We start from the raw sequence: 14158 nt of genomic DNA, 5'->3' as shown, positions 1-14158 counted from the left end.
TCTCCTCCCACAGCCCATGCACACTCTCCCCTATCACGGACTCTACCCACCCATTTAATCTCCTCCCACAGCCCATTTACACTCTCCCCTATCACGGACTCTACCCACCCATTTACTCTCCTCCCACAGCCCATGCACACTCTCCCCTATCACAGACACTACCCACCCATTTAATCTCCTCCCACAGCCCATTTACACTCTCCTCTATCTTTGGCCGTGATTTTGCCAGTGGAGGTGGAGTCGCGGTGGGAGTGCTGATTGGCGGGTTCCGGTCCCACTCCTGGCTGCATCCGTTCTGTAAAAAGGATTTTCCGTTAACAGAACTTGCCAAACCTGCCCTTGGGGGTTCCCGGCCAATTAAAAGGAAGCGTGTCTGATGATGTCATTTGATGACTCATCATCAGCCGGTTTCCTTAAAGGGGCCACGGCCACTTTGATTTTGACAGTTGTGCTGTCAGTGTTCTGCAGCATCCAGGTGCTGCAAACACTGACAATCACTGCACAGAGGTGCGCGGCTGCACCTAGGCTCTCTCATGACTCCCTCCATATGCTTATGGAGGGAGTCACAGCACGCAGGGAGGTTCTCTTCCCTCCCAATGGGCGGAAGAGACCGCCCCAGGAGACCAACGCAGCCTGGTTGCACATTGCATAGGAGTACACAAGCAGGGATGTGGTCAGGAGGACCAGGCTGCAGTGGTGCAAACCTTTCAATGATCTCAGTAGATCACGATACGTTAGTACAAAGCCACACTCAACCTCATCCTGCTTTGCCACTCATCACATCCCCATCACTCTGCCTTCCCTACCCTACTCCTGCACATCCTTACTCACACCAACTTACCTTGTACCTCCACCCATGCCTCTCTATCTACATTATCACATCCCCATCTCACTAGCCATCCCTCACACTCACCCTCATCCTAGTCCAATCATACCAACTAACAACACAGAAGGGTAGGCACTGGGGTGTTTTATGCAATATTCATGTAAATTTTCGGTTAATGTGTTGTCAAACATTGAAATCTTTATTTTCAACACTTTGCCTTATTGGACAGATCTGTGCTCGCCTTTGGAACTGTCTTAGTGAGTTGCAGTGAATGGTGAGACATAACGGTATCCCCCGCAATGGTGATGAGTATGAAAGGAACGGCTTGGTCATTGTAGGAATGCTTTATGGTGATGGTGTGGGGTGGTGTTAATCTGGTGCATCATGTGGCAGCCAGGGTGTACAGCGTCAAGTGAAGTAAATCTGGCCATGGTAAGGCCATTGCTGGCCTCCCGGGCAGCAATGTAGTCGGGTGCTGATGCCCTGTGTCCTGTGCAGCATCAGATGATTGCGGAGAAGGTTGGTATTGTTGTTGGTGATGTTGGTGTGCCTGGTGAAGTTGGTGTTGGGACTGATCGTGGAGGGATTCAGAGGGCCAAGGTGAGATTTTTTCAAGGGCACCGATGTTGCTGGAATAGATGGCAGCTGAAGTTGAGATGACAGAAGTGATCTGTCAATGGTGAGAGAGCTTGCTCCAAGGAGGTGACAGTGGATAGAGAGTTTACTCCAAACACTTCCAAACTGCATACAGCTCAAAAGTGTCCTCCAAGCCCTGACACCTCAAGCTTCTGACACTGGAAAGTGACCAGCTGTGAAATGGTAGCTTTCAGGCCACTTTTACAGCCCTCACCTATTCACAGCAAAAAGGGAGACACAGAGAACCCGACCTACTTACCTGACGTGATCTCCGAACGACGTGAACTCCGTAAAAAAATGTGGTTAAATAGAAATAGGCTGGCAAAATAGTAGTTAACAAGCACTTAACAAGCAGTTAAATATCTTAAATGCCTCCCCCGCCGCTTGGTGTCTGGTCTGTTCTGAAATCACAGACCTGACACTTTGGAAACTTACATGGAGGCGGGTTCCCAACCCACTGTCAATCATTTCGATTTTGACAGCAGACCCGCCTCCAAACACACCCTCTGAGCGCCGGCAAAACTCAGCCCATGGACTCGACCCACCCGTTTAATCTCCTGAGGGGAAGAACTGCAAGTCTCTCTGTCCAAAATGTTAATGAATCAAAGCTCTAGAATATTCAATGCAACCTCACATCCTCCATTCTTAATGCTGACGTGAAAATTCCACAATCCCATCATATTCCACACAACATTTCATTATCCTTCACTTTGCCCCTTGTACTGGTGTCTCTGCCAGGTTTCCACTGCTCCATCTGGTTTGAAGAATACTGAGCTGACAGCACAGATAAATTACCTTGTGAGATAAACAAGACGGTGGGCACCTCTTAACATATTAAGGAGGCAAGAGAGGAAAGTTTGAATCATTTAGATTCAAAATATCCTTTCTTGATGGGATGACAAAAACAATACAGCTCAGCTTTCAAACTTCTGTCAGGAAGGATATTGCCAGTCTACGCAGCTCAGTGCAAAGTTGTGTGTTATGACCATGCCAGGCCACAAGATGGTGATGTGGGATTTAATAATGAGCGAGGTTTTCAGTGTAATCAGCTGAGGAACAAAACAACAACCCTTCTTGGCAACCAAGCGGGTGATTAGGCAAAGCCATGTGACTTCAGGCCTTGCGCCATTTTTCTTATTGATTCATCGAGTTATGTGGAACTAGGTTTTCCACAGCAGGTGTCAGTATTGCCAACTCTCGCGAATCCATCGTGAGAGACGCGGTTTCGGAGTGAAACATAGAAGATAGGAGCAGGAGTAGGCCATTCGTCCCCTCGAGCCTGCTCCGCCATTCAACGCGATCATGGCTGATCATCCAAATTCAGTACCCTGTCCCTGCCTTCTCCCCATATCTCTTGATCCCTTTAGCCTTAAGAATTATATCTAACTCCTTCTTGAATATATTTAATGAATTGGCCTCCACTGCCTTCTGTGGTAGAGAATTCCACAGGTTCACCACTCTCTGGGTGAAGAAATTCCTCCTAATTTCTGTCGTAAATGGCTTACCCCTTATCCTTAGACTGTGACCCCTGGTTCTGGACTCCCCCTGCTGGCGAGGTGACAGCGTGGCCACCGATCCACCTGCTCCTGCTCCTATTTCTTATGTTCTTGTGTCAGAAAGAAAGCATCACTCGCGATGGAACGCCTAAATCTCGGCACACGCGCTTTGCGCATGCGAGAAGAAGAAATACGCTGATTGATGCTATTAGTGAAATCACAAACAAGTTCTTTTGCATTTGAAACTTTGCTGAAATGCCTGCCAGAGGAAATCTTTATCACGGCATTTACGTCATTGCACATCGTGACCAGAGCAATACACCTTCTGTTGGCTACCATATATGCCTTTAATCTCTGATTCCAACCTACTGACCTATCAGTGGTCATTAACAGCAGTCTTCTAGAAGCCCTTTCAAAGCTGACAAATTTCTGCCTTCTAGTAAACCAGAGACCATTATCAAATAAAATTTGACAGCAAGCCACATAAGTAGATATTAGGGCAGGTGGCCAAAAGCTTGGTCAAAGAGGTCAGTTTTAAGGCGCGTCTTAAAGGAGGAGAGGTTTAGGGAGGGAATTCCAGAGCTTAGGGCCCGGGCAGCTGAAGACACGGCCGCCAATGGTGGAGCGATTAAAATGGGGAATGCGCAAGTGGCCAGAATTGGAGGAGCGCAGAGATCTCGGAGGGTTTTAGGGCCGGAGGAGGTTGTGTTCTGGAATGAGTGACGGTCTGGCCTTGCATTGTGTCATCAAAAACTACGAACAGGCTCAGCAATTTGAACAAGGCAGGTTGGTAAATGCCTTCCGAAAAAGTGATCGGTAGCAAACTGATTTAAATAACTTGGTGAAATACACAAAGAGCTGTCAATTTTTTAAATTTGTTCCCGGGATGTGGGCGTCGCTGGCAAGGCTGGCATTTGTTGCCCATCCCTAGTTGCCCTTGAGAAGGTGGTGGTGAGCCGCCTTCTTGAACCGCTGCAGTCCGTGTGGTGAAGGTGCTCCCACAGTGCTGTTAGGGAGGGAGTTCCAGGATTTGGACCCAGCGACGATGAAGGAACGGCCGATATACTTCCAAGTCAGGACGTTGTGTGACTTGGAGGGGAAATTGTTCCCATGCACCTGCTGCCCTTGTCCTTCTAGGTGGTAGAGGTCACGGGTTTGGGAGGTGCTGCCGAAGAAGTTCAGGCGAGTTGCTGCAGTGCATCTTGTAGATGGTACACACTGCAGCCACGGTGCGCCGGTGGTGGAGGGAGTGAATGTTTAAGGTGGTGGATGGGGTGCCAATCAAGCGGGCTGCTTTGTCCTGGATGGTGTCGAGCTTCTTGAGTGTTGTTGGGGCTGCACTCATCCAGGCAAGTGGAGAGTATTCCATCACACTCCTGACTTGTGCCTTGTAGATGGTGGAAAGGCTTTGGGGAGTCAGGAGGTGAGACACTCACCGCAGAATACCCAGCCTCTGACCTTTGCTGGTTGCCACTTTATTTATGAGGCTGGTCCAAGTAAGTTCCAGTTAAATTAAACACATTTGAACAAATCCCAAAAGATGTCTGCATTTGAATTCAAAATGTTTGGTCATTCAGAGTAAGGTCCCTCTGCAATGTTCCATTAAATACTCACAGTTCACACAGCATAATCAGCTGACACCTGTAACAGTGGTATCAGCTAGGGCCTGATTTTTGAGAGTGAAGCTGGTTTTAAACCTCTTATGTACTGGACAGAATTAAATAAGCCTATACTAAAAACGCTTCATTTTTTTTATCATAACCTCGATACTATCTCAACCATTTCCCCAGGAAGCAAGGATCCAAGGTCTATACAGTATTATTCCACTGCTTTAAGTTAAGTGTCAGCCATGGCTCAGTGGGCAGCATTCTCGCCTCTGAGCCAGAAGGTTGTGGGTTCTAAATCCCACTCTAGAAACTTGAGCACAACAATCTAAGCTGACACTCCAGTGCAGTGCTGAGGGAGCGCTGCACTGTCGGAGGTGCTGTTTTTCGGCTGAGACATTAAAACAAGGCTCCGTCTGACCCCTCAGGTGGATGTAAAAGATCCCCATGGCACTGCTTGAAGAAGAGCAGGGGAGTTTTCCCCAGTGTCCTGGCCAATATTTATCTCTCGACCAACAGCACTGGCCATTTATCTCATTGCTGTCTCTGGAATCTTGCTGTGCACAAGTTGGCTGCCACGAATTCCCGACATTACAACATTGACCACACTTCAAATTGTACTTTATTGGCTGTAAATCGCTTGGGACGTTCTGAGGTGCTATATAAATGTGTGTTCTATCTTTCCGCTTTACTTATTCCCCTATAATGGGAAATGACTACCTCTGTCTGCTGTTGACATTGAAATGGAGAATAGCTTTAAGAAGAATGTGTCTATGATTTTACTATCAATCTATGGCCAATTTTCCTTCACAATGTCTGTTTAATGATTCAGCAACAACAACGTGTATTTATATAGTGCCTTTAACGTAGTAAGACGTCCCAAGGCGCTGCACAGGAGTATTATAAGACAAAAAATTTGACACCGAGCCACATAAGGAGAAATTAGGGCAGGTGACCAAAAGCTTGGTCAAAGAGGTCGGTTTAAAGGAGCGTCTTAAAGGAGGAAAGAGAGGTAGAGAGGCGGAGAGGTTTAGGCAGGGAATTCCAGAGCTTAGGGCCTAGGCAACCATCTACAAAGTAGTTAACAACCCGTCTGAAAAAGAAACATTCATCAAAACTGCTGCAGGCAAAGAGAGGACAAATGGGGATAGAAATTACTTTGCTGGATCCAAAGTGGGTGCCACAAAGTTCAATTCTGCAGCTCGACGTTCCTTGCTGGAAGCGCGCCTGACATCATATTGGTTTGGGTGCTCAAAAGGTATCCTTGGTGGTCACCAGCAACAAACACAGGCATCAGTTACCTGTTCTAGTGCTACTAGAGGTGGCTCCCCAGTGGCTACAGCTTGGGAGGTGGAAGGTTGCTGAATCTCCAGTGAGAGTCCTTGAGATGGCCATAGTGGACCACCTCAACGAGCTGTGATCGGTGGTGACTGCTGGGACTCGGCTTCAGCTGTCCCAGGTGGCTGTCTGGCACCAACAAGGGCACTGGTTGAAAGGCCTGTGGGGAGCAGGCGTGTTGTCCTCCTGAGAGAGGACAGCAGGTGCCTCTCCCATGGAGCCAATGCTATTCTTAAGCTGTTGAGCCTCAGCACTATCACTGCTCTGCGCAAGAAGAGAGTGCAGGTGTGCTGGGAGGCTCTTGAAGCATCTATCCATGCTCTCCTTCAGGTTTTGCTTTGAGGACATGAATGTCAGGGTAGAATAGAGTGTGAAAGGTGGCAGAGGTGTGAGCAGGTGAAGGAAGTAAGAGTGAGGAGAGTAGCAGATGTAGAGTGTTGCAGTTGGAGCAGAAGGAAGTGGAGTAAAGTGTGCTGCAGTGATTGGAGGAGAATGGTAATTGTCCCTAACCCGCGGCTTCTACCACCTAGAAGGACAAGGGCAGAAGGTGCATGGGAACACCATCACCTCCAAGTTCCCCTCCAGGTCACACACCATCCTGTCTTAGAAATACATCGGCCGTTCCTTCACCGTCGCTGGGTCAAAATCCTGGAACTTCCTCCCTAACGGCACTGTGGGAGCACCTTCACCTCAGATAAGGCGACCAAAGCTGCACACAATACTCAAGGTGTGGTCTCACCAAGGCCCTGTACACCTGCAGCATAGTTTGTCTATTATGTAGGATTCAGCAACCGCAAGACAGGTGGCTGTCATGAGTTCCCTAATATATACTAGAGTATATTTGTTTGTTTTTTGGTGAGTTAACATTAACTAATAATCATTAAATCTTTATGTACCTGGTCCATTGCGGGTGAATATCGTGAGCGATGACTTTGCTTTAAACTGGGCTGTGCTGAACGTGAGGGCTCACCACACAGACCAGATGAGGGGATTTGGATGAGGGAAAGTTCCTGAAACGGGATTTTGAAAGAGTGATTCTCTTTCACTGGGGGTTACAAGATCACAAGATAGTTATGGATGAGTTATGGATCCATGCAGAAACTTTAATGTCTCCCGCTCGCAGCATTCCATTGTCACTTAAATAATTTCACCGATTTTGCCTCCACTACCCGATCTGGGTCTTCATCCCATGTGTTGTTCACTCTTATGTGAAGATCTTCGTACTACCAGTCCTAAGTTTCCCAATTACTAGTGTACTCTTGTCTTAATCTCACAATTTCAAGAGTGAAGTTAGGAAACACTTCTACACACAAACGGTGGTAAAAGTTTGGAACTCTCTTCCGCAAACGGCAATTGATGCTCGATCAATTGTTAATTTTAAATCGGAGATTATCTTTCTGTTAACCAAAGGTATAAAGGGATATGGGGCAAAGTGGGTAGATGGTGTTAGGTCGCAGATCAGCCATGATCTCAGTGAATGGCGGAGCAGGCTCGAGGAGCTGAATGAAACATAGAAACATAGAAGATAGGAGCAGGAGTAGGCCATTCGGCCCCTCGAGCCTGCTCCACCATTCAATGAGATCATGGCTGATCAACCAAACTCAGTACCCGGGCCCTGCTTTCTCCCCATATCCCTTGATCCCTTTAGCCTTAAGAAATATATTTAACTCCTTCTTGAATATATTTAATGAATTGGCTTCAACTGCCTTCTGTGGTAGAGAATTCCAGAGGTTCACCACTCTCTGGGTGAAGAAATTCCTCCTCATCTCTGTCCTAAATGGTTTACCCCTTAGACTATGACCCCTGGTTCTAGACTCCCCCGCCATCGGGAACATCCTTCCTGCATCTAGTCTGTCTAGTCCTGTTAGAATTTTATACGCTTCAATGAGATCCCCTCTCATTCTTCTAAACTCCAGCGAGTATAAGCCCAATCAACCCAATCTCTCCTCATACGTCATTCCTGCCATCCCAGGTATCAGTGGCTGCACTCCCTCCATGGCAAGAACATCCTTCCTCAGATAAGGCGACCAAAACTGCACACAATACTCAAGGTGTGGTCTCACCAAGGCCCTGTACAACTGCAGCAAGACATCCTTGTTCCTGTACTCGAACCCTCTCGCATACTATTTGCCTTCTTAACCGCCTGCTACACCTGCATGCATATCTTCAGTGACTGGTGCACAAGGACACCCAGGTCTCGTTGCACTTCCCCTTCTCCCAATCTATTGCCGTTCAGATAATAATCTGCCTTCCTGTTTTTGCCACCAACGTGGATAACCTCGCATTTATCCACATTATACTGCATCTGCCATGCTTCTGCCCAATCACCCAACCTGTCCAAATCATCCTGTAGTTTCTCGGCATCCTCCTCACAGTACACACGCCCACCCAGCTTTGTCTGCAAACTTGGAGATATTATATCTAGTTCCCTCGTCTAGATCATTACTATATATTGTGAATAGCTGGGGTCCTAGGACCGATCCCTGCGGTACCCCACTAGTCACTGCCTGCCACTCAGAAAAAGACCCGTTTATTCCAACTCTTTGCTTCCTGTATGCCAACCAGTTCTCTATCGAAGTCAGTACCTTGCCCCCAATCCCATGTGCCTTAACTTTACACGATTCTTTTTCCGAGTGGCAGGCAGTGACTAGTGGGGTACCGCAGGGATCGGTCCTAGGACCCCAGCTATTCACAATATTTATTAATGATCTGGACAAGGGAACTAGATGTAATATCTCCAAGTTTGCAGATGACACAAAGCTGGGTGGGCGTGCGTGCTGTGAGGAGGATGCCAAGAAACTCCAGGATGATTTGGACAGGTTGGGTGATTGGGCAGAAGCATGGCAGATGCAATATAACATGGATAAATGCGAGGTTATCCACTTTGGTGTCAAAAACAGGAAGGCAGATTATTATCTGAATGGCAATAGATTGGGAGAAGGGGAAGTGCAACGAGACCTGGGTGTCCTTGTGCACCAGTCGCTGAAGGTAAGCATGCAGGTGCAGCAGGCGGTTAAGAAGGCAAATGGTATGTTGGCATTCGTAGCGAGAGGGTTTGAGTACAGGAACAAGGATGTCTTGCTGCAGTTGTACAGGGCCTTGGTGAGACACCACACCTTGAGTATTGTGTGCAGTTTTGGTCGCCTTATCTGAGGAAGGATGTTCTTGCCATGGAAGGAATTCAGCGAAGATTCACCAGGCTGATACCTGGGATGGCAGGAATGACGTATGAGGAGAGATTGGGTCGATTGGGCTTATACTCGCTGGAGTTTAGAAGAATGAGAGGGGATCTCATTGAAACTTATAAAATTCTGACAGGACTGGACAGACTAGATGCAGGGAGGATGTTCCCGATGGTCGGGGAGTCCAGAACCAGGGGTCACAGTCTAAGGATAAGGGGTAAGCCATTTAGGACAGAAATGAGGAGGAATTTCTTCACCCAGGGAGCGGTGAACCTGTGGAATTCTCTACCACAGATGGCAGTAGAGGTCAATTCATTAAATATATTCAAGAAGGAGTTGGATATATTTCTTAAGGCTAAAGGGATCAAGGGATACAGGGAGAAGGCAGGGACAGGGTACTGAATTTGGATGATCAGCCATGATCTCATTGAATGGCAGAGCAGGCTCGAGGGGCCGAATGGCCTACTTCTGCTCCCATCTTCTATGTTTCTATGTTTCTATGAAGGAGGGTGTGTCTTTTGAAGAAAGGTTGAGCAGGTTGTACCTATACTCATTGGAGTTTAGAAGAATGAGACGGAATCTTATTGAAACATATAAGATTCTGAGGGGGCTTGACAGGGTAGATGCAGAGCGGATGTTTCCCCTCATGGAGGAATCTAGAACTAGGGGGCATAATTTCAGAATAAGGGGGCACCCTTTTGTGGTAAACCACTTTTATCGTTCACTATCGTTACACTATGGTTATCACTGTTTATGTCGTTACACTATGGTTATCACTGTTTACACTGTTGTATCACTACACAAGGTCACCTCTTGCCATGCTGTTATACCTGGGCTGATCACAGCTGACTCCGCCCATGGCTCCGCCTGCTTCCCAGGTATAAAGGTGGTCGACTGGCTGGTATTCCTCCTTGTTGGATCCGATCACCCACGAGGGTGGGCTCTGTTATTTAGCCAATAAAAACCTATAGTTACTAACTTAACTCGTCGCTTTTCATGAACTGAATTGATAGGTATATCAATTTTATTGGCTAAATTTTGAAATGTCTACAACGGAGCAGCCAAACGACCAGTCAGACGTACAGCCTCAGCCAAACGGCCATCTACAACAGCCCCAGCAGCCTGCCTGGCTACGAGCCCTCCGGCCGCCGTACCTGGATCTAAACCCACAGGCTGCGAATTCAGCCCTCGACTTCGAACACTGGCTTAGCTGCTTCGAAGCCTACCTGGGAGAATCCGGCGTGCCTCCGGCATCCAAACTAAGAGTTCTGACCGCTCAGGTGAGCCCTAAAGTATTTGCACTCATCCGGGACATTGCCACATATGAGGACGCCCTCAACCTGTGTGGTAAACCATTGTTTGTATTCCACTGTGTACATGCCTGGACATGCCTCAGCTGACTCCTCCCACAAGTCCTAGTATAAAGGTGACTGCTCCCCAGCCCTTTGTATTTCTGGACCGGTCGACCACTCGAGGCAGACCTTCATTCTTTTGTTAATAAAAGCCTTTAGTTACTCTCTTAACTCTCAGTCTTTTATGAGTAATTGATAGCGCATCAATTTTATTAACAAAATTTTTATAATGGAGAAGATCCTCACACCAGCATGCCTGGACTTAGATCATCGGGAGGCGGACTCATCCACCAAGTTTACTCACTGGCTTAAGTGTTTCGAAAAATTCCTGACCGCCTCCGCAGCAATCAAATCGGACGAGGACAAACTGGATGTCCTGACCTCCAAAGTGAACCACCGAGTGTACTCGGTCATCCAAGACGCGACCTCGTACGCGGACGCTATCAAGCTCCTCAAGGACCAGTACACGCGCCCAGTGAACGAAGTGTACGCCAGGCACCTTCTGGGGAGTCGTAAACAACAACCTGGGGAATCGACCGTGGAATACCTTCAGGCACTGTCTGTGCTTGGCCGGGCCCGTGGTTGTAAGGATGTAAAGGCCGCCGTGTACACAGAGGAACTTATCCGGGACGCTTTTGTAGCGGGCCACAGATCCAATTACACCCGACAGCGACTGTTGGAGCAGAGTGACCTCGACCTCAACAAGGCCTCTGAACTCGCACTATCATTGGATGCAGCCTACCGGGGCATGGATGCCTACTCCTCTGCACCGTGGACGCCGCGGGGAATGACAGCCTGGGACACGGTAGGACCGCCTCATAGCGCCGTGCCACCCCAGCCACACCCCAGCAACGGCCCAACTACAGCAGCAGTGTCCCAAGGCCAGACAGCAGTGCCCCAAGGCCAGAAATGCTACTTCTGTGGCCAGGCAAAACACCCCAGAGCGCGCTGCCCGGCGAAAAACGCGATCTGCTCGGGCTGCGGGAAGAAGGGACACTACGCTAACGTCTGCAGGGCCAAAGCCACCCCGAACCCCAGCAGCGCTGCGTGTGGGCCGCGCGGGCCGCCATCTTGGGCCTCCCCGGCCATGTGCGAACCACCGGTACAGCAGCCATTTTGGACGCCTCCAGCCACATGGGGATCATGGACGCCGCCATCTTGGACGACAGCCGGAACGCAGCAGGCCCCCAACACCGCCTCATCTGATACCCGCAGCGACACACCGACCCCTACGCTGGCATCCGTTACACTGGACCAAGCGAGACCGCACCAGCTGGCCAGTTCCACAATGGACATTAAGGTAAATGGCCACGATACAATCTGCCTTTTTGACTCTGGGAGCACGGAGAGCTTCATCCACCCCGACACGGTGCGGCGTTGCTCTCTCCCAGTCCTGCCTGCGCACCAGCGGATTTCTATGGCCTCCGAGTCCCAGTCGGCGGACATCGGCGGCTACTGCGTAGTGACACTCGTAGTAGACGGGACCGTGTACGATCATTTTAAACTTCTGGTCCTGCCCGACCTCTGCGCTGCCGTCCTGCTGGGGTTAGATTTTCAGTGCCACCTTAAAAGTGTTACGATGGCGTACGGTGGACCCCTACCCCCACTCACAGTCCGCAGCCAGCAGCTCCCAAATTGCCCGCCGCGCACCAGGTGCAACCTCTCCACACTCAGAGTCACCCCCCCCCCACTGTTTGCTAACCTCACCCCCGACTGTAAGCCCATCGCCACAAAGAGCAGGCGATACAGTGCCGGGGACAGGGTTTTCATTAAAACCGAAGTGGAGCGGCTCCTGAAGGAAGGGATTATTGAGGGCAGCACCAGCCCCTGGCGAGCCCAGGTTGTGGTCGTTAAGACCGGCGAGAAGCAGCGCCTGGTCATCGACTACAGCCAGACAATAAATCGCTACACCCTGCTGGACGCCTACCCACTCCCCCGTATAGCTGATATGGTCAACCAGATCGCGCAGTACCGCGTCTTCTCGACCATTGACCTGAAATCAGCGTACCACCAGCTCCCTATCCGCCCTGAGGACCGCCAGTATACTGCCTTTGAGGCCAACGGCCGCCTCTACCACTTCCTTAGGGTTCCCTTTGGCGTCACCAACGGGGTCTCTGTCTTCCAAAGGGAGATGGACCGGATGGTAGATCAAAATGCGTTGCAGGCCACTTTCCCATATCTGGACAATGTGACCATCTGCGGCCGTGACTTGCAGGACCATGACGCAAACCTCGAAAAATTCCTCCGCACCGCCCAACTCCTGAACCTGACATATAACAAGGAGAAGTGCATATTCCGCACAAACCGCCTCGCCATCCTTGGCTGTGTTGTGGAACACGGAGTCATCGGCCCCGACCCCGACCGGATGCATCCCCTTATGGAACTCCCACTGCCCCACTGCCTCAAGGCCCTGAAGAGGTGCCTAGGGTTTTTCTCCTATTATGCCCAGTGGGTCCCCTACTATGTGGACAAGGCCCATCCGCTGATCAAGTCCACCTCTTTTCCCTTGACGGCAGAGGCCTGCTTAGCCTTCCACCGTATCAAGGAAGACATTGCCAAAGCCACCATGCACGCAGTGGACGAATCCATCCCCTTCCAGGTGGAAAGCGACGCGTCCGACTTTGCCCTGGCCGCTACCCTCAATCAGGCGGGGAGACCCGTGGCCTTCTTTTCACGAACCCTCCAAGGCCCGGAGACCAGACACTCCGCTGTTGAGAAGGAGGCCCAGGCGATTGTGGAGGCTGTGCGTCATTGGAGGCACTACCTGGCCGGAAAACGATTTACCCTGCTCACTGACCAACGTTCAGTTGCTTTCATGTTTAACAACAAGCAGAGGGGCAAAATCAAAAATGACAAGATCTTGAGGTGGAGAATCGAACTTTCCACCTACAATTACGAGATCTTGTACCAGCCCGGGAAGCTCAATGAACCCCCGGATGCGCTATCGCGTGGCACCTGCGCCAGCGCGCAGATCGATAGACTGCGGGCCCTCCACAATGACCTCTGCCACCCGGGGGTCACCAGGTTCTTCCACTTCATCAAGGCCTGCAACCTGCCTTACTCTATTGAGGAGGTCAGGACCATGACCAGGAACTGCCAAGTCTGCGCTGAGTGCAAACCGCACTTTTATAGACCAGACAGGGCCCACCTGATAAAAGCCACTCGCCCCTTCGAGCGCCTGAGCGTTGATTTTAAAGGGCCTCTCCCCTCCTCTGACCGCAATGTGTACTTCCTCAATATTATTGATGAGTACTCCCGTTTCCCGTTCGCCATCCCCTGCCCGGACATGACCAGTGCCACGGTCATTAAATGTCTGAACGACCTCTTCACCCTGTTCGGTTTCCCCAGCTATATCCATAGCGACCGGGGCTCATCGTTTATGAGTGACAAACTCCGTCAGTACCTGCTAACTAGGGGTATTGCCACAAGCAGGACCACCAGTTACAACCCCCGGGGGAACGGACAGGTGGAAAGAGAAAATGCGACAGATTGGAAGGCCGCCCTGCTAGCCTTAAAGTCCAGGGGCCTTCCAACCTCCCGCTGGCAGGATGTGCTCCCCGATGCGCTCCACTCTATTCGGTCACTGCTCTGCACTGCCACTAACGCCACCCCTCATGAGAAAATGTTTGTCTTCCCAAGGAAGTCCACATCGGGGACATCGCTACCGCCGTGGCTGACGTCCCCAGGGCCGGTCCTACTGAGAAGGCACGTGAGGACCCATAAA

This window comes from Somniosus microcephalus, unplaced genomic scaffold, assembly GCF_052327205.1.
Source record: "Somniosus microcephalus isolate GS21.2 unplaced genomic scaffold, FLI_Smic_1.0 unresolved_chr4, whole genome shotgun sequence".
Lineage (NCBI taxonomy): Eukaryota > Metazoa > Chordata > Chondrichthyes > Squaliformes > Somniosidae > Somniosus > Somniosus microcephalus.
This window is presented reverse-complemented; position numbering follows the sequence as displayed.